This window comes from Myxine glutinosa, chromosome 2 (assembly GCF_964187855.1).
Source record: "Myxine glutinosa chromosome 2, kmMyxGlut1.1, whole genome shotgun sequence".
Classification (NCBI taxonomy): Eukaryota; Metazoa; Chordata; class Myxini; order Myxiniformes; family Myxinidae; genus Myxine; species Myxine glutinosa.
Genome location: NC_136262.1, coordinates 215,506,272 through 215,524,868, shown reverse-complemented (window position 1 = coordinate 215,524,868; position 18,597 = coordinate 215,506,272). Strand labels below are relative to the sequence as shown.

The following is an 18,597-nucleotide window of genomic DNA, read 5'->3' as shown; positions in this document are numbered from 1 at the left end:
TGGCAACAGCTACCTGTAGGTCCGGTGATGACATTCTGGGGGTTCTTAGAGACTTCTTTCAGCATCTTGCGGTCTCTGCTCTCGGGCTGAACTTGCTGGGGTGGCCTGGCCTGAACAAGTTGGCAGTTGTTTGGAATCTTCTCCACTTGTAGATGATCTTCCGGACAGTCGAATGATTGATTTCAATTTGTTTGGAGATCTTTTTAAATCCCTTCCCAGACTCGTAGGCATCTATAACCTTCTTTCTGAAGGCCTCAGAGAGCTCTTTTGATCTAGGCATGGTGACGCCGCACACTTCAACAGCAAAGAGCAAACCAAACTAAACGTCTGAGGTTTAAATAAGACAGGTTCCTCCAAGATCCTCTCTAACAATGTTCTAATCATTTGCACCTGAGCTGGTGCACCTGATTCTAATTTTAGGTATTTGAAGTAGTGATAAATGTCGGGGTGTACTTACTTTTTCCACATGCGAAATTTGCATTTATGTTTATTTAAATTATACAATGGACTACAAAATGTAAATGTTTCATGATATTTGTTATATTATATCACCTTTATCTATCAATATTGTTGAAATGAAGATCAAATAGCTGTATGTTGAAATATGTTGAAATAGTCAAAACTTTGCATGGGGTGTACTTACTTTTTCACGTGACTGTATATACCTGTCAGCAATGAGTGTGGCTGAAACAGCCGAATCCACTCATTAGAAGGGGTGTCCGCATACTTTTGGTCATGTAGTGTATATCTATATATGCATGTATATATGTATACATACATATATATACATATACACTCATATACATATTATATACATATATACACACATATGGCTAACCCCCGCTCTAGCAGGGAAAATGGCCTTAAATTGCCTGTTGTGTGTGTGTGTGTGTGTGTGTGTGTGTGTGTGTGTACACACATATATACACACATATACATATGCACACATATATATCTACCTTTTCGAATCTTATACAAGTCGGAAAAATGTGTTCCGATTGGTCCCGTGTCAAAATATGGCATCTGTGTGTCATTCTCTGTCAGTGCAAATCTCATGCACAGTTTCATTCACCGCAAGGTTCTTCCCCAATCTATTTTTTTCACCAGGAAAATAATGCAAAAAAAGTTCTTCCTCTTTAACATCCGTTTTCAATTCATAAAAACACTGGTGAGAGGGGAGAAGATCCACCCAGCTGGCAAGGCTTCGGTCTAACATTTTGATCACCGAGTGGTCTTTCTTCAGGACTGCGAGGGTATCATGTGCCTGGTGTTTCGTATCTTCAAGGGGGCAGTGTCATGGGATCAGCTCTGGGTGTGGGGAGGTGTTCGTTCTCACTTGTCATCGGCATTTTGCAGGCAGGTAATCTTTCAGCTCACTGCAGCCCTTCCTCTCCTTTCCTCCCTTTCCCGCCACCGCAACACCCCTTGGGAGAGGAAGTCACCAAATACCAGCTGGCACACTATGCCTGCACAGACCTGATCCTGATTAGGTAAAGGATCAATAAAGACCTGATATTTGCTATTGAGCAGCTACTTGTGATGGAAACCTTTGATTTTGAATATACTCTATCCGGTTTTGTTCATACAACGCTTTAAATTTTTCACAATCACCAGCTGTTGTGTTGAAGATAATATTGCTTAAGTTCCTCAAATGGAAAATATATATATATAACCATATTAAGAAGTCCCCAGAATGAGATGCAATGTACGGGTAGTTCAAAACATACCATGTTTTTGTTAGTTTTAAAGATAGTTGCACAATAAGAATACATTAATTTTTAGTTGTTAATAATACTTCCACCGGTAGTGAAATATGGTGTCAATACCCGCTCCATGCTCGAAGTCCTGCTTATTAGTCCCCTGCCGGTGTACACCGGAGGAGACTATAGGTTTGCACGCCGTCCCTCCGTCCGTCAGTCCGTCACACAAAGAACAATTTTCCCGACAATTTTTCTAAGCGCTTAATGCTGATGATTTCAAACTTGGCACATGGTTTCCTCATGATAAGTTACAGGTCAAGTTCGAACTTCACGACGTTTCGATCATTTTTGACAAAGTTATGGCACTTTGAACTTTGGGAATTCTGATAATTCTGATGATCCTTAACTCAGTGCCATTTTAAGTTTTAATTTCCTTTAAAAAAGATTTTCTCGGCAATAATTGGACCGATTGAGATCGAATTTTCAGCATATGAGGGACTCGGTCTGTAGAATATTTTAATGGTAATTATGACGTCACAGGTCACGTGGTTCGGCCGCCATATTGTTTGTCGTGAAAACACGAGAACCCCTTTTTCTCTGCAACGGCTGAACAGATCGAGGCCAAACTTTGTAGGCAGAATCGCATACCCATGACGAACAAAAACGTCAGTGAGCATGACGTCATGCATCACATGGTTACAGAGTTATGACGTTTTTAAGCATGAACCTTTAAAACCGAGCTCCTCCCTCATTTTTGATCCAATCGAGGGGAAACTTCACAGATCTGTTCAGCATGTCAATCTACTAAAATGTCCTTTTGGAATATGCGATAAGGCACGTGGTTTGGCAGATATCGTTAATTAAACGAAAATATTTTTTTAAATGGATATCTCTTGTTTATTCTAGAGTTCTCCTCAAGCCACACCGCGCGCCCTCAGCCTCGTCTGCGAACGTCAAAAGCGCGACAGCGCGCGCTTTTGGGAGGGGCGGAGCCAAGCCGAGCAACATATATATATACACATCGATCATTGATCGTGAACCGGAAAATATAATAAATTACTGATATTTAGCGACTCGAAAGGGTCTTTATCAACAACTCATTTTCTCGTGCTTCTGCTGACCTGTCTGCAAGGTGTATAAATCGAAGTCCCGAGTGCGAATCACAGGTGAGCCCGTCCTGAGGTAATTAGCGATTGGGAACGATTCAGCACCTGTGGATAAATAACTCTTGGTAATTTCCCCAACAGTTTTCCAGACGACAGACTGCCGGTAGGGGACATGTATTGCAGCGCAATACTCAGAATGCTTGTTTTTAGTGTGATGGGTGGATGGACGGACGGACATCTTTTAATAATCGCAACACCTGTTCCCCCTGGAAGCAAAAATGGGTGTCAATACTCGCTCCCTCCGGCAGGGGTCAGTGTTTACACCACTTGCACCATTGTCTGTGTGCAGGCGAAAATTGCAATTCGTCTCCTAATTCTCGCAGGGGTAGAGGGGAAGGGGAATTATATTGTGCCCATGACCTGACCCTGGGCAACCACAGCATGTATGCAAGATTTGGTGGAAATGGGCCCAGCCGTTTTCAAATCTATAATTATCAGACATACATACATACAAACATACATAGTTCCCTTATTTTAGTACGATTCATATATATGCCTCGTTATACTAGTTTTGTCGTAGAAAATGGTCCGACAGGTACATTTGCCTTTGAACTGTCCGGTCTGGATTTCATTCCCACTCCAGATTATCAAACTGCACGATTCATTTTCTGCAAACAGAGGGCATTGCATCTCAAACTGAACTTTCCATCAGACGGGGAATCGAGCTGTGGACTCCTCTACCAAGAAAGCACTAGATGATACTGCTTAACATCAATTATCTCACAATGTTTCCCAGGAAGAGTAGGTGAGCTAACACCTGCACCCTGACCAAATTCCAAATTCCTGATTGACTTAGCAACCCACACTTGACAATTGTCCCTCTCAATGTGAGTTGGGGAAGGCTGTCATCCTGCAGTGGACAGAACTCAGCTGGATTGATAATGCGACGATTGTGAACACGTCATTTGCAGAGCTTTTTGAGTATACCACATCTTACATTTTGTATGTGGACATGATTTTGATGTACTCTACAGTCACGTGAAAAAGTAAGTACACCCCATGTAGAGTTTTGACTTTTTCAACATATTTCAACATACAGCTATTTGATCTTCATTTGAACAATATTGATAGATAAAGGTGATATAACATAACAAATATCATGAAACATTTACATTTTGTAGTTCATTGTATAATTTAAATAAACATAAATGCAAATTTCACATGTGGAAAAAGTAAGTACACCCCTACATTTATCACTACTTCAAATACCTAAAATTAGAATCAGGTGCACCAGCTCAGGTGCAAATGATTAGAACATCATTGGAGAGGATCTTGGAGAAACCTGTCTTATTTAAACCTCAGACATTGTTTGGTTTGCTCTTTGTTGTTGAAGTGTGCGGCGTCGCCATGCCTAGATCAGAAGAGCTCTCTGAGGCCTTCAGAAAGAAGGTTATAGATGCCTACGAATCTGGGAAGGGGTTTAAAAAGATCTCCAAACAATTTGAAATCAATCATTCGACTGTCCGGAAGATCATCTACAAGTGGAGAAGATTCCAAAAAACTGCCAACTTGTTCAGGCCAGGCCGCCCCAGCAAGTTCAGCCTGATAACAGACCGCAAGATGCTGAAATAAGTCTCTAAGAACCCCAGAATGTCATCACGGGACCTACAGGGAGCTCTTGCCACTGTTGTCAAAGTGCACGAGTCTACCATCAGAAAGAGGCTGCACAATTTGATCTACATGGGAGGTGTGCCAGGAGGAAACCTTTGCTGTCCAGAAAGAACATCAGGGCAAGACTAAAGTTTGCCAATGGACACCTAGGCAAAGACCAGAACTTCGGGAACAATGTGCTCTGGACAGATGAGTCAAAGGTAAAGCTATTTGGCCACAGTACCAGAAGACATGTTTGGCAAAAACCAAAGACAGCATTTGACCACAAGAACCTGATACCAACTGTAAAGCATCATGGTGGAAATATTATGGTTTGGGGCAGCTTTGCTGCATCAGGGCCTGGGCAGCTCACCATCATAGAATCCACTATGAATTCTTCATTGTACCAGAGGGTGCTTGAGGATAATGTGAGGCCATCTGTCGGAAGTTGAAGCTCAACCAAAGGTGGACCTTGCAACATGACAATGACCCTAAACATACCAGTAAATCCACCAAGGAATGGCTGAAAAGAAAGAAATGGAGGGTTCTGGAATGGCCAAGTCAAAGCCCGGATCTAAATCCCATCGAGATGTTGTGGGGGGATTTGAAACGAGCTGTGCATGCAAGAAACCCCTCAAACATCGCCCATATGAAAGAATTCTGCATGGAGGAGTGGGCAAAAATTTCTCCCAGTCGATGTCAGAGACTGGTAGACAGTTATAAGAAATGCCTACTTTAGGTTGTTTCTGCCAAAGGGGGCAATACCACCTATTGGAGCCAAGGGTGTACTTACTTTGTACACATGCAAAATTTGCATTTATGTTTATTTATATTATACAATGGACTACAAAATGTAAATGTTTCATGATATTTGTTATATTATATCACCTTTATATATCAATATTGTTGAAATGAAGATCAAATAGCTGTATATTGAAATATGTTGAAAAAGTCAAAACTTTACATGGGGTGTACTTACTTTTTCACTTGACTGTATATGATAAACACAAAGGGTGGGAGGCCATCTTCAGCAGTTCTGCAGCAAGCTCTACCACATCTGTATCATGAATATAGATTATTGGCACACGCACTCCGAACAATCTTGGTATGACGTCACAATATGTTTGACATCGCAATCGTGCCATAAACCTGCATCACGGTGGCGGTGGAGGGGAGGATTCAATTCTGGGGTGAGAGGCTAAAGCCCCAGCCACACCGGGCCTGCGACCAGGTTACGACCTAGCTGCGACCGAAAATTTTGTGAATCGCGGGCAAATTGTAGAAAGAGCGCGCGACTGGTCGTAGAGGTCGTGAGTGATCACCAGAGCAAAATCAGTCGCAGCAAGGTCGATGGTCATGTTCAAAACTTCTGACCTGCGATTCCAAATCGTAAGAGGTCATAGGTCTTACATGGTCATACCACCAGTCGCGCATGATCGCGGGTCAAGTAGTTGCACGATTGGTCGTGCTACTGGTCCTGCCACCTGACGATTGGTGGTGCCACCTGTCGTACGACCTCACGATCAGTAGTGCGACCAGTCACGACCTGTCCCGACTGGTTGCACGACCTTACGATTGGTGGTACCACCAGTCTTTAGCTCGCAGACCAGTATATTTGGACCATTATACGATAATATTATATTATTATATTATTATATTATATTGTAGCGGCTACCGCTGGGTTTTCACAATCGCCTTGCACCTATCAAGGACGCGGAGCGATCACCATGCCGGGCTCGTCCAGGACGCACGGGCAGGCTCGCCCTCAACTTGCCAGGCCGCAGCCAGGACGCTCGGCCACGCCCCCTCTCGCCTTTCCTGGGCAAACGCTCCGGGATAATGTGTGTATATATATTGCTGCCCGAGAAACGGGCTTTTCAGAGTACCTGAGTGTTTTGTTTGAATAAAGCAACTCAGACGAATTCCAGCTTTTTGTCGCGTCCATTCTTCCGATCGACGTGGGAGCCCGAGCTCCTTCATTGGTGACCTACCGACATGGACACGGCAGTGGCCCTTAAACTGCCTACCTTCTGGGAGGCTCACGCGGCGGTTTGGTTCGCACAGGCGGACTCCCTGTTCGCCCTGCGAGGCATCACGGCCGACGACACCCCCTTCCACCATGTGGTAGCAGCGCTCGGTTCAGCCACCGCGGCCCACGCCCTGAGCCTCCTCGAGAGCCCGCCAGCCGCTGACAAATACGGCGCGATTAAAAAGCTTCTCCTCGACGCTTTCGCCCTCCAATCGGCGGAACGCGCACGGCGCCTGCTCGACCTGCCCGAGCTCGGCGACACGCGCCCTTCCGAGCGAATGGACTACATGCTTTCGCTGCTCGGCGAGCACTCTCCGGCATTCCTGTTCCGGGAGCTGTTCCTCCGTCAGCTGCCTAGCCCGGTACGCCTCGCCCTGGCAAGCACGACGATCACAGATCCCCGTGCCCTTGCCAGGGAAGCCGACAAGATCTCCGCCGCAGGCCAGCGCATCGCAGCAGCGACCTGGGGCCCACCGCCGTCCGACGCAACACCCATGGCGCCCGAGCACCCGGCACGGTCGACGACCGAACTGCCGACGCAATTGGCGGCCGCTACACCGAGCCGACCACCTCCAGCACGACGACCGGGGCCTCCACCTGACCAAGCGTGGTGTTACTATCATGCCAGGTTCGGACAGAAGGCCCGGACATGCCGACCCCCGTGCACCTTCGGCAGGCCGGGAAACGGCCGGGCCATCGTTCATTACCAGCCATGAGCGCCGGCCACACGGGCAACTTACTGTTCATCACGGATAAAGCGTCCGGACGGCGCTTCCTGTGCGACACCGGCGCCCAACTGAGTGTCATACCCGCCTCTGACCAGGACAGGCAGTCCGCGGTTTGCGGCCCTCCTTGGTTGCGGCCAACGGATCGACCATCCGCACCTTCGGCCCGCGCAACGTCACCCTCTGCTTCGGCGGCCAACGCTTTGCTTGGACGTTTGTAACCGCAAATGTGCCCATAGCTCTGCTAGGCGCCGACTTCCTCTGCGCACACGGACTGCTGGTGGACGTCCAACGGCGTCGTTTAATCAACGCCGAAACCTCCAGCTCCCTGGTATGCACATTGAGCAGCTCCGCGCCGACCGAGCTGGCATGCGCCCTCCCGGCGGCGAACGAGTTTGCTCGCCTGCTCACGGAGTTCCCGGCCCTCACGCGGCCGACGTTTTCGGCTGTCGCAGTACGGCATGGGATCGAGCACCACATACCAACCACGGGCCCGCCGGTCTACGCCAGAGCCCGCCGCCTCGACCCAGCCAAGCTCGCCGTGGCCAAAGCCGAGTTCGACGCTTTAGAACACCTCGGCATCGTGCGGCGCTCCGATAGCGCGTGGGCTTCGCCACTACACATCGTCCCAAAGCCAGGGGGCGGCTGGCGCCCATGTGGCGACTACCGCCGCCTTAACGACGCTACCACCCCCGACAGGTATCCGATCCCGCACATCCAAGACTTCTCCGCCCGTCTGGCGGGACGGGTCATTTTTTCGAAAATTGATCTCATACGGGGATATCACCAGGTACCTGTCAGGGCGGCCGACGTCCCTAAAACGGCAGTCATCACGCCGTTCGGCTTATTCGAATTCTTACGGGTGCCATTTGGTCTCAAGAACGCGGCTCAGGCGTTCCAGCGCTTGATGGACGGCGTGCTGCGTGACCTGCCGTTCCTTTTCGTTTACCTGGACGACATCCTCGTCGCCAGCACGTCCCGGGCCGAGCACCTCCTCCACCTCCGAACACTGTTCGGGCACCTCAGCGAGCATGGCCTCATCGTCAACCCGGCCAAATGCCACTTCGGCACGACGGCCGTTGATTTTTTGGGCCACCACATCACCAAGAACGGGGCCGTGCCGCTGCCAACCAAGGTCGAGGCCATCACCACATTCCCGCGTCCCCGCACCATAAAGGCCCTGCAGGAATTCCTGGGAATGGTGAATTTTTATCACCGCTTCGTGCCCCGCGCTGCTCAACTCATGCGGCCCCTCTACGAAGCCCTCCGGGGCAAGCCGGCCAAGCACGACATCGCCTGGTCCGCAGCAATGGACGCGGCCTTCCAAAGCTCAAAGCGGGCCCTCGCCGACGCAACACTGCTCGCTCACCCGGTGCTCAACGCTCCCATCGCCCTCACCACGGATGCCTCCGACTACGCGGTGGGCGCCGTACATGAGCAATGGGTGAACGGGGTTTGGCAGCCACTCGCTTTTTTCAGCCGGCAGCTCCGGCCGAACGAGCTCAAATACAGCACACGTTTGACCGTGAGCTCCTCGGTCTACACCTGGCCGTCCGCCATTTCTGCCACCTCCTGGAGGGCCGACCTTTCACGGCGTTTGTCGACCACAAGCCGTTGGTTTACGCAATGGCCAAGGTCACGGAGCCGTGGTCGGCCCACCAACAGCGCCACCTCTCCGCCGTGTCGGAGTTTACCACGGACATCCGGCACGTCACCGGCAAAAACAACGCCGTGGCCGACTGTCTTTCCCGGGCCAGCGCGAGCGCGGTCCACCTGGGCGTGGACTTCGCGCTTATGGCGGCGGACCAAACCACCGACACCACGGTGCAAGCCCTCCGGGCGGCGGACACGGGCCTCCGCCTGGCCGACATCCCCTTCACGGACACTGTCCTGCTCTGCGACGTCTCCCAAGGCCAGCCTCGCCCCATCGTGCCCGTCACCTGGCAACGCCGCATCTTCGCCTCCCTCCACGGCCTTTCCCACCCGGGCCGGAAAGCTTCCCAGAAGCTGGTGTCGGCGCGATTCGTCTGGCACGGCCTTCGTCGGGACGTCCGCGATTGGACCAGCACCTGCACAGCCTGCCAACGGGCCAAGGTCCACCGACACACCCAGGCCCCGCTGGCACCTTTCACCGTGCCCGAACGACGTTTCGACCACGTCAACGTGGATCTGGTGGGCCCCCTCCCCCCGTCACGGGGGTTCACACACCTGCTCACCATGGTGGACAGGACCACCAGGTGGCCGGAGGCCGTTCCCCTCGTCTCCATCACCACCGCCGACGTGGCGCACGCTTTCATCGCCACCTGGGTCGCCCGCTTCGGCGCACCGGCGGACATCTCGTCAGACCGCGGACCACAGTTCACCTCCGAGCTGTGGGGCGCGGTCGCCCGCAACCTGGGGGTCAAGCTCCACCGTACTACGGCCTACCACCCCCAAGCAAACGGGTTGTGCGAGCGATTCCACCACTCCATGAAGGCCGCGCTCATGGCGGGCCTTCAAGACGGTGGTTGGGCCGACCGGCTGCCGTGGGTCCTTTTGGGCCTCCGCACGGCCCCCAAGGAGGACCTCCAGGCATCCACCGCCAAGCTTGTCTACGGCCAGGCGCTACGCGTCCCGGGCGAATTCGTGCCCGACGCTACCAGTCCCTGGTCCGCAGCTCACCAGCGCTCGGACCTCCAGGAGGCCGCCCGACGGTTTGCCCCCGTGCCAACATCCCACCACGGTGACCCCCAGTCCTACGTCCCCCCAGCACTTCGCACAGCGGAGTATGTTTTTGTGCGTCACGACGCACATCGGGGGCCACTCCGGCCACCGTACGACGGGCCCTTCCGGGTCCTGCGACGGGACGACAAGTCGTTCGTCATCGACATCGGCGGCAGGTCGGACCGGATTGCGGTGGACCGCCTCAAGCCGGCGCACGTGGACGTCGACCAACCACCACGGGTGGCCCTTCCGCCGCGGCGAGGCCGCCCCCCGTCCACGGTGCCCCCCACTCGACCGCCCACCACCACACCGGACCCCCCCCCCCACGACCCGCCAGGGGTCACTTCGGCCGGGTCATCAGGACCCCCCTCAAATTGACCCTGCCGGTGCAAGTCGATTCTGGGGGGACGTGTGTAGCGGCTACCGCTGGGTTTTCACAATCGCCTTGCACCTATCAAGGACGCGGAGCGATCACCATGCCGGGCTCGTCCAGGACGCCCGGACAGGCTCGCCCTCAACTTGCCAGGCCGCAGCCAGGACGCTAGGCCACGCCCCCTCTCGCCTTTCCTGGGCAAACGCTCCAGGATAATGTGTGTATATATATTGCTGCCCGATAAACGGGCTTTTCAGAGTACCTGAGTGTTTTGTTTGAATAAAGCAACTCGGACGAATTCCAGCTTTTTGTCGCGTCCATTCTTCCGATCGACGTGGGAGCCCGAGCTCCTTCAATATTATACCATTCGTGTGTGTTAGGCGTGTGTTTTACTGTGCGTATACAACAATGTTTTTGTCAGTGTTTAAGGGTTAGACGTGTGTTGACAAGACGCTCGCTAAACGACTTTAGTAAATTCGGTCCGATGTTTTGATTTAAATCGCTTAATTCTTAAACAAGGTCTGGCAGGTACACAAACTCGGCTCCAAGCTGTCTACCCTGGGTTTGAATCCCAACCAAGCTAAAAAGTGGCATCGTGGTGATTCATAGGCAGTGTGAATCATCATTTCCAGGATCGACGTTAAACGGGAATCCCGTCTGCTGGCGTTAGTTGGTGGACCCCACGCCACGGTGTCCTTCACGAAGAGTAGGCGAGCCATCACCGGCATCCTGAATAAAGTACAAATTCCTGTCCAAAATACTTCTGGGAATGCAACGGCAAACCACCAGTACAGTGTGACGATTGTCAAGAAACTGTTTCGGTAGGACGGAGTCTTTGTCATACAGTATGGAGTATGGGATTGTACATCAGAATCCTTTAAATTTAACACGATATAAATAAATATTTAATACAGCATGTCATTCTATTCTTCAACACGATCTTCTTCCTGTGACTTCTTCTTCATTAGCCCACCTTTCTTGAGGGGTCGGCCGGGGGAAGCTTGGTCTGAGTTTGTCACGAACCAGTTGGCTAGGCCTGACGTTCCACTAGTCAGGGCAAGAATTTGTAATTTGTTGAGGGTGCCTGCGATAGCTCGCCTACTCTTCGCGAAGGACACCTTTGGGTCTTTAACGTCCACAAACGAACGTCGGCAGACGGGACGTCCGTTTAATGTCCTTCTGAGGGATCATAAACACATTTATGACATTTTATAGCTGCGTCGGGAATCGAAATCACGACTGGCTGCGATCAATTGTGCGAGCGGGCGCTGATCGCCACCACTAGTCGCACGATTACCTACGATTGATCTTGCGATCGATCTTCTCCAATCGTTGGTGATCGCACGACCACGCGTACCACCAATCGTACGATGACCTACCATAAGTCCTAAGAGCAATCGCTGTTTGCGATCGCAAATGGAGAGCGTAGCAAACATTGACAATTGGTCGTACCTCGGCCAGATTGCCATCAATCGCACGATCCAGAAATCGTACGATCCAGTGTGACTGAGGCCTAACATTACATTATAGTCCAGGACTTTGGATGTCAGATATCTCACACTATGACTAAAAGCCCCCCCCCCCCCCCCCAATTATATGCTAAAAATGTACACAGTCCATGTTCCATATTGACCTCTTGAAGTGTGTTGAGGAAAGTGACAGCATGCGGGGTTCTCTACCTCCAAGGGTGCGATAATGCAAACATTGTGGGTTAGGCCAGGATAAGAAAGCAGAGCACCCTCCCCTCTCAGCTGACTAATCTGGGTTCAGATATCGGCTCAGCTATAAAATGTCACCCTGGTGTTTCGCAGGCAGTGTGATTCATCAATATGTGTGCCATCCCTCATCAGATGGACAATAAATTGGGTGTCCCGTCTGCTAGCATTGCCTGGTGGACGTTAAAGATACCACGGTGCCTTCGTTAAGAATCGGCGAGCAATCTATGGCATCCTGAATAAATTACAAATTCCTGCTCTAACCTACAGGGGACATTGCATCAGAGGCACAATCACACCTCAGGAAAATGATGCCAGCTGCAGCCATTTAATGCATATGAAAGAAGACGATGATGAAGACAACAGAGGGTACATCATGGTGAGAGGCCAACTCTTGTGGGTGCCGGGGTAAGAGGCAAGGGAGTAGGAGAGTGGGAAGTTTTCAGAATGGGAGGTCGAAGGTTCATGGAGGAGCGGCAACACAAAACTGTAGCCTACACAAGCATACACATATCCAGGCAAATACATGAGACAACATCAGATTTGGCCTCAGACAAACCAAAAACCCCTGACATTAGAGGAAGTGATGGACCTTTTGGGAGACTGTGGGTGCCATTGATCTTTTGTAACATCACTTTTCTCTCCTCCAAAGCAATGTGTTCATCCATCCTCAAAATGCGGAGCGTCAAGAAAGGAAACAGCACGTTCCATTTTTAAGACCTTGGTACGACTCAGGCAAGGTCAGAATCGCATCGCCGACCTCCCAGACTCAGAGCGGACGCTCAGTCATTACGCCACCTAGTTTGCTTTTTACCCGGGTCAAAGTGGCTGGAAGTGAGGTGCCAGAGTGAGAGAACAGCAGGACTTTTCACTCTGGTTCAAGTGGCCGAGGGAGAGTGGCAGCCGGTGCAAGAACGTGTGAACACTGAGGAGATAGCACCACCGCGTGTTGGTCCGCATGTGCTATCTGGCTGAAGGTCAGTGGGAGATAATGAGGCATGAGCACTGAGGAGGTCATGGTATGACATGTGTGCTCTGGGACCGAGTACAAGAAGTAGGAGCTGGCCCCATGGCTGCTGCTCGCAGGAGCAATGCTTATTAAAAGAACTTCAGCACATGCAACAAGAAGCACCAGCGACAGATTCTATAAGCCAGTCCCATGACTATAGGAATTTCAAAAGACTCCAATCCATGATTTTTTTTTAGAGCGACTCCGCCGGCTTAGGCGGACGCGTCAAGGTGCCAGCCGGTTTGGAATACCGAGGAAACCTCAGTCATGTGGGTGATTGTGGGGCTGAGGGCGAGTGAAGAAGAAGAAAAAGAACCACCCTTACAGGCCATTTTTCCCCGCAGTACGGGGGTTGGATTTTTTCTGGCACCGTGGTCCCCTTTTTGAAGGATTGTTTCATGGCCGGATGCCCTTCCTGCCGCCAACCCTGTTAGTCGCCTCTTGCGACACACAGGGAATCACCAGTGAGCTGGTACTCAATTTGCCAACATCGGAAGGATGACAGGCTGAGTCAACCCCCCTGGCGTTAATTCAGCGATCGACCGGGATTCGAACCCAGGATCCTAGGATCCCAAGCCGGCACCCGAACCACGAAGCCAACACCAGGCTTTGAGGGCGAATGAGTTTTATACCAAAAAAAAAAAAAGTTTTCATACAAAACGACTCTGCAGGACGGCCGGTTGAAGCGGGCTTTCCACGTCCTAGGCATAGACCGCAAATCCATGTATCAGATGGCGGGAGCTGGACCCATCAGACTGCCCCCATCCCCCCTCACTTTCCCCATCGAGGTGAAAATAAAAAAAGGAAGTGTTTCACTTGTTTGGCATGTGTAGGCTATAATACAAATTGATGTTTAGCAATCTCCTTATCATGACCGTTAACACACCCTCAATAATCTTGTGAAAGCCTGGTGTTGGCTTTACGGTTAAGGTGGCTGGCTTGAGATCTCAGGGTCCTGAGTTAAACCCACCTGTCAGCCGTTGAATTAACACCAGGTGGGTTGATTGAGCATGTCATCCTCCTGAGATTGGCAAAATGAGTACCAGCTTACTGGGATAAATGATCCATTGGAGTATCATGTGTCGGAGTGGACCCATCCATATGCAAAAGGAGTGGCCTTCAATAATCTAGTGCAGTATCCTATGGACAGGTCTTGTTCTAAAATTCACAACATGGTAAAAACAAGCTCATTTTGAAGTATCATTTCATAGACCTCACATAATTGTTGTAATTTCGAATTGCGCCCAACCACGCATGCTATGGTGAAAATGATCAGCACATGAACAGCTACCGTGTTTGTCATATTCAGAGTAAATGTGTGCCACCACACCTTAATTTTACCTGTCCTACAAACATTGCACCACTGACGTAATCGACTTGCTCGCACACTCCGCACACACCTAATGCGTAAAAACGCACCCTGGCAGAAGTCAGGGGCGCGGTCACTGCAAACCTCCAGTTCTCATAACGGGGGAGCAATTCGGCAACGCAGGCGGTGGATTCACGGGCCACGGCGTTTCCACCCGTGCGGTCAGGAGGACATCCCGCATAATGTGGACCTGAAGGGCTTTACGTGTTCCAAACACGTGGATGCGAACATCGCGATAAGCGAAGCCCAAAACTTAGCGCCGCCAAGCACGCAGCATCACGTGGCAATTGATGGTAACTCTCACCTTCAGTGACTCCTGGATTCACGCGGAAAGTAGAGAGAGAACTCGTCCCGCAACGTCCCGGCGCAGCACGCACGGCTCTCTGCGCCAAAGCAAACCTCACGGAGCCCGTTGAAGCACAGCCACGCCCACTCGCTCCGCCCACGCTCCTCGACCCGCCTCCTCCCGTAGGACACGCCCACTCTGCGTCTTCCAAGGGCCAAGGCTGAGCTGAGCTGGGCGAGCATTCCTTGACTGTGGATCATCAGTGGATGCATGTACAATGTATGTCACTTCGATGGGCTGTACAAACCGGACCCATGACCGTGTACACACACAACTAACCTGCACGTATTCGTCCGTCCTCCTAATTCTCATTTTACGTAGGCGCAAGAACCCGTATAGTCTAGTAGGAAGACTAGGTCCCCCTGCACCCCCCGGAGATATACTTCTAATCAGTGTTTCTAGATTGGAAAAAATGTGTAGAAAATGACTAGCTATGGCCCCAAGCTGAAAAAATGTCCCACATACCATTTTTATGCAAATTACTGCTGCAAATTTTATGCAAAATTATGCAAATTTTATGCAAATTTTTGATGAGGAGTAGAGTTGAGGGGTCTTTGAGGGCTTCATCGAGGTGCTCTCGGTTGCAAGACTGGGTCATTCTGAGAAGCACAGCAGGGTCAGAGATCATGATGTTCTCCTCCTCAGTGAATCTCTCCATCAACAGCCTCTCCATTGCCTCACACACTGTTTTGAGGCAAAAGAGGGACTTTGCGTAGGCCTTTCCACTGAGAACACCTTTGAGAGATCCACTTGTTACTAGTTGTGCCTCAAAGAGAATCTCTGCATATCCAGAACCACGCATCTTGTGTCCAGTGAGCATCCCGATGTAGTTCATGGATGTGTGGAAGGGTCCAATCGTTACTACATGACTAGCAAATTCATTTGGCCAGCGCCAGATGATGGGAAGGGCTTTCATGCAGACACCCAGATCAAATGTATTCAGGACCCATCTCTGACCCACCTCAGCAGTTGCTGCCTCGGAACGCTTCAGTAGCTCACGAACAACTGCGTTGTCTGTGATCGGTTGGTGGATAGGCGTGCAGTAGTCGACTGTTGATTTGCTGGGTGGGGGAGAACCAGTTGCAGAGGTGAAACCCCCTAGCCCAGGCACAGGCTGCAGGCCATTGCCATGCCATGCAGGCACCAGGCACAGACCGATCACAGACAACGCAGTTGTTCGTGAGCTACTGAAGCGTTCCGAGGCAGCAACTGCTGAGGTGGGTCAGAGATGGGTCCTGAATACATTTGATCTGGGTGTCTGCATGAAAGCCCTTCCCATCATCTGGCGCTGGCCAAATGAATTTGCTAGTCATGTAGTAACGATTGGACCCTTCCACACATCCATGAACTACATCGGGATGCTCACTGGACACAAGATGCGTGGTTCTGGATATGCAGAGATTCTCTTTGAGGCACAACTAGTAACAAGTGGATCTCTCAAAGGTGTTCTCAGTGGAAAGGCCTACGCAAAGTCCCTCTTTTGCCTCAAAACAGTGTGTGAGGCAATGGAGAGGCTGTTGATGGAGAGATTCACTGAGGAGGAGAACATCATGATCTCTGACCCTGCTGTGCTTCTCAGAATGACCCAGTCTTGCAACCGAGAGCACCTCGATGAAGCCCTCAAAGACCCCTCAACTCTACTCCTCATCAAAAATTTGCATAAAATTTGCATAATTTTGCATAAAATTTGCAGCAGTAATTTGCATAAAAATGGTATGTGGGACATTGTTTCAGCTTGGGGCCATAGCTAGTCATTTTCTACACATTTTTTCCAATCTAGAAACACTGATTAGAAGTATATCTCCGGGGGGTGCAGGGGGACCTAGTCTTCCTACTAGACTAGTACCACCTTGGCTATGTCACTATGTGACCTGAATGCACCTCGCATGCAGGTTTTATATCAGCTCGTTGGGACAAACCTTGGCTTTCTTTGCTGACCAAATACGGAAGTGGTTCAAATTTTTAAAAAAATTACAGGATAAAATTGACAGACATCTTGGGGTTATTTTTGTTATTTATGACTTTTACCACTTACAAGCAATACATAACAATCGCAACATAAAGCAGAAAAATCACATTATAATTAAAATTCATTTTATAATTATAATTCATTCATTATAATAAAAAAATTCATTATAATTAAAATTTCAATCCTGACAAATCTCACACTCTTACTATGTCTCTCCGAAAAGATCGACTGGACAACCCTCCCATCTACTTTCTCAACAATCCTCTCCAAGAAGTTCTGTCGCTCAAGATTTTGGGTCTCACTATCTGCCATGATCTTTCTTGGGAAAACCACATTTCCAAGCTGGCCTCCAAAGCCAGTCGCCGACTGGGCATCCTCCGTCGTGCGAAGTCCTTCCTCGGCACACCTGAGCTCCTCACCACATACAAGGCTTTCATCCGCAGCTCAATGGAATACTGTTCTCCCCTATGGGCCGGTGCTCCTGCCTCACACCTAGCTCGGCTTCACGCTGTTGAAACCAAAGCTTTCAGAATTATTGGAATCTCCCGCGATGAAGCTATCTCTGAGGGCCTTTCACTCACTCACCGCAGGCAGGTAGGTGGTCTTTCTGTCTTTTACCGACTCCTCTCCGGCCTTGCACCCCCAGCTCTCTCTGTGCTCTGTCCCCCAAATATTCCTACAGGTCGCACAAGATCTGCCAGCAACCCTCTGATGGTTAAACTGCCGAAATCTCGGCTCTCTGCTCACCTTCACTCTTTCATTCCACTTTTCTCCCGCCTCTGGAACAAACTCCCTCACTCCCTTCAATCCCACTCCTCCCTCCAGGTCTTTAAAACAGCTGTTCACCACCATCTCTTATCTTCCCCCATCCAAAACCTTGATCTTTTCTACCCCCGCTAATTCACCCCAGATCCACCTTGTTTGAAATTCCAACTTCTTTCCTGGAAGTCCTGGCAGTGTCCATATGTTTTATACCTCTCCCACCGCCCCCTTCCCATGCCCCCCCCCCCAAAGCCCTCGCCCTCTCTCAGATCTCTCGATGTCTCCATGTCTCTCGGTCCCTGCTCTCAAATGTTGTGTTTGTGTCCTTCCCCCTCTTTCCCCATCTTGTCTACCGCTCCCGATGTTATATGTTTTATGTGTCGGTTTGTCTTTCTGTGTGATTAATGTTCGCTCTTTCACGAGCCTCGATCTTGTATACAAAAAAAAAAAAAAAATAAATAAATAAAAAAATATATATATAGGTGATACATTTCTCACTGAAAAAAAAGTGATGAAAAAATAATCTTGGAACTATTTATGTAGATTGTAGATTCGTAGATTCAAAACTTATTACCACTTCAATCAAAGTTTGACAGACATTTATATTGACAAAAGTGAGATAAAAAACAAGAGGGAAAATTGCTTTGCAATACGTCTCCCCGACCATGCTTCAGTTCAATATCATCAGCAAACACAATAGACGTTCCTTAATTTGGGCGGTGTATAATGTGGCCTTAGTGCCAAAAATAAAACTGCAACGACACTCTTGGACGTCGCGACGTTGAGACCGATATCCCTCTGCCCACATTATTACATCATTATACATACTTGTACCAAATTTGATTTAAATCGATGCAGCTGTTCTCAAGTATCACATTTGTACCTGACATGACCTCTGACCTTTGATGCAGAAATCTAATCGGTTCATCTTTTCATTTTAATATATACTTATACAAAGTTTGGTCAAAATCCCATCACTGGTCCACAAGTTAGTTCGGTAACAGAATTTTTACCAAACGGAACCTCTGACCTTTGACCTCTCGACCCCATAATCTAACCAGTTCATCTTTGCATCATTATACATACTTGTACCAAGTTTGACTTGGTTCCCTTCAGCTGTTCTTAAGTTATCACAGTAACG

General features: G+C 49.7%; 1 protein-coding gene across 2 annotated transcripts in view; it reads right to left on the bottom strand.

The window, feature by feature from the left end:
• The window catches only part of LOC137420849 (ectonucleoside triphosphate diphosphohydrolase 2), a 98,376-nt gene extending 83,566 nt beyond the window's left edge, over positions 1 to 14,810 (bottom strand). Inside the window, exon 1 of one of the 2 annotated variants that reach the window (XM_068106291.2) lies at positions 14,684 to 14,810. The gene's annotated coding sequence lies outside the window, so the exon portion shown is untranslated. The remainder of the gene's footprint in view (positions 1 to 14,683) is intronic. The other variant, XM_068106292.2, reaches the window with a different exon arrangement.
• Between the last annotated feature and the right edge of the window lie 3,787 nt (positions 14,811 to 18,597).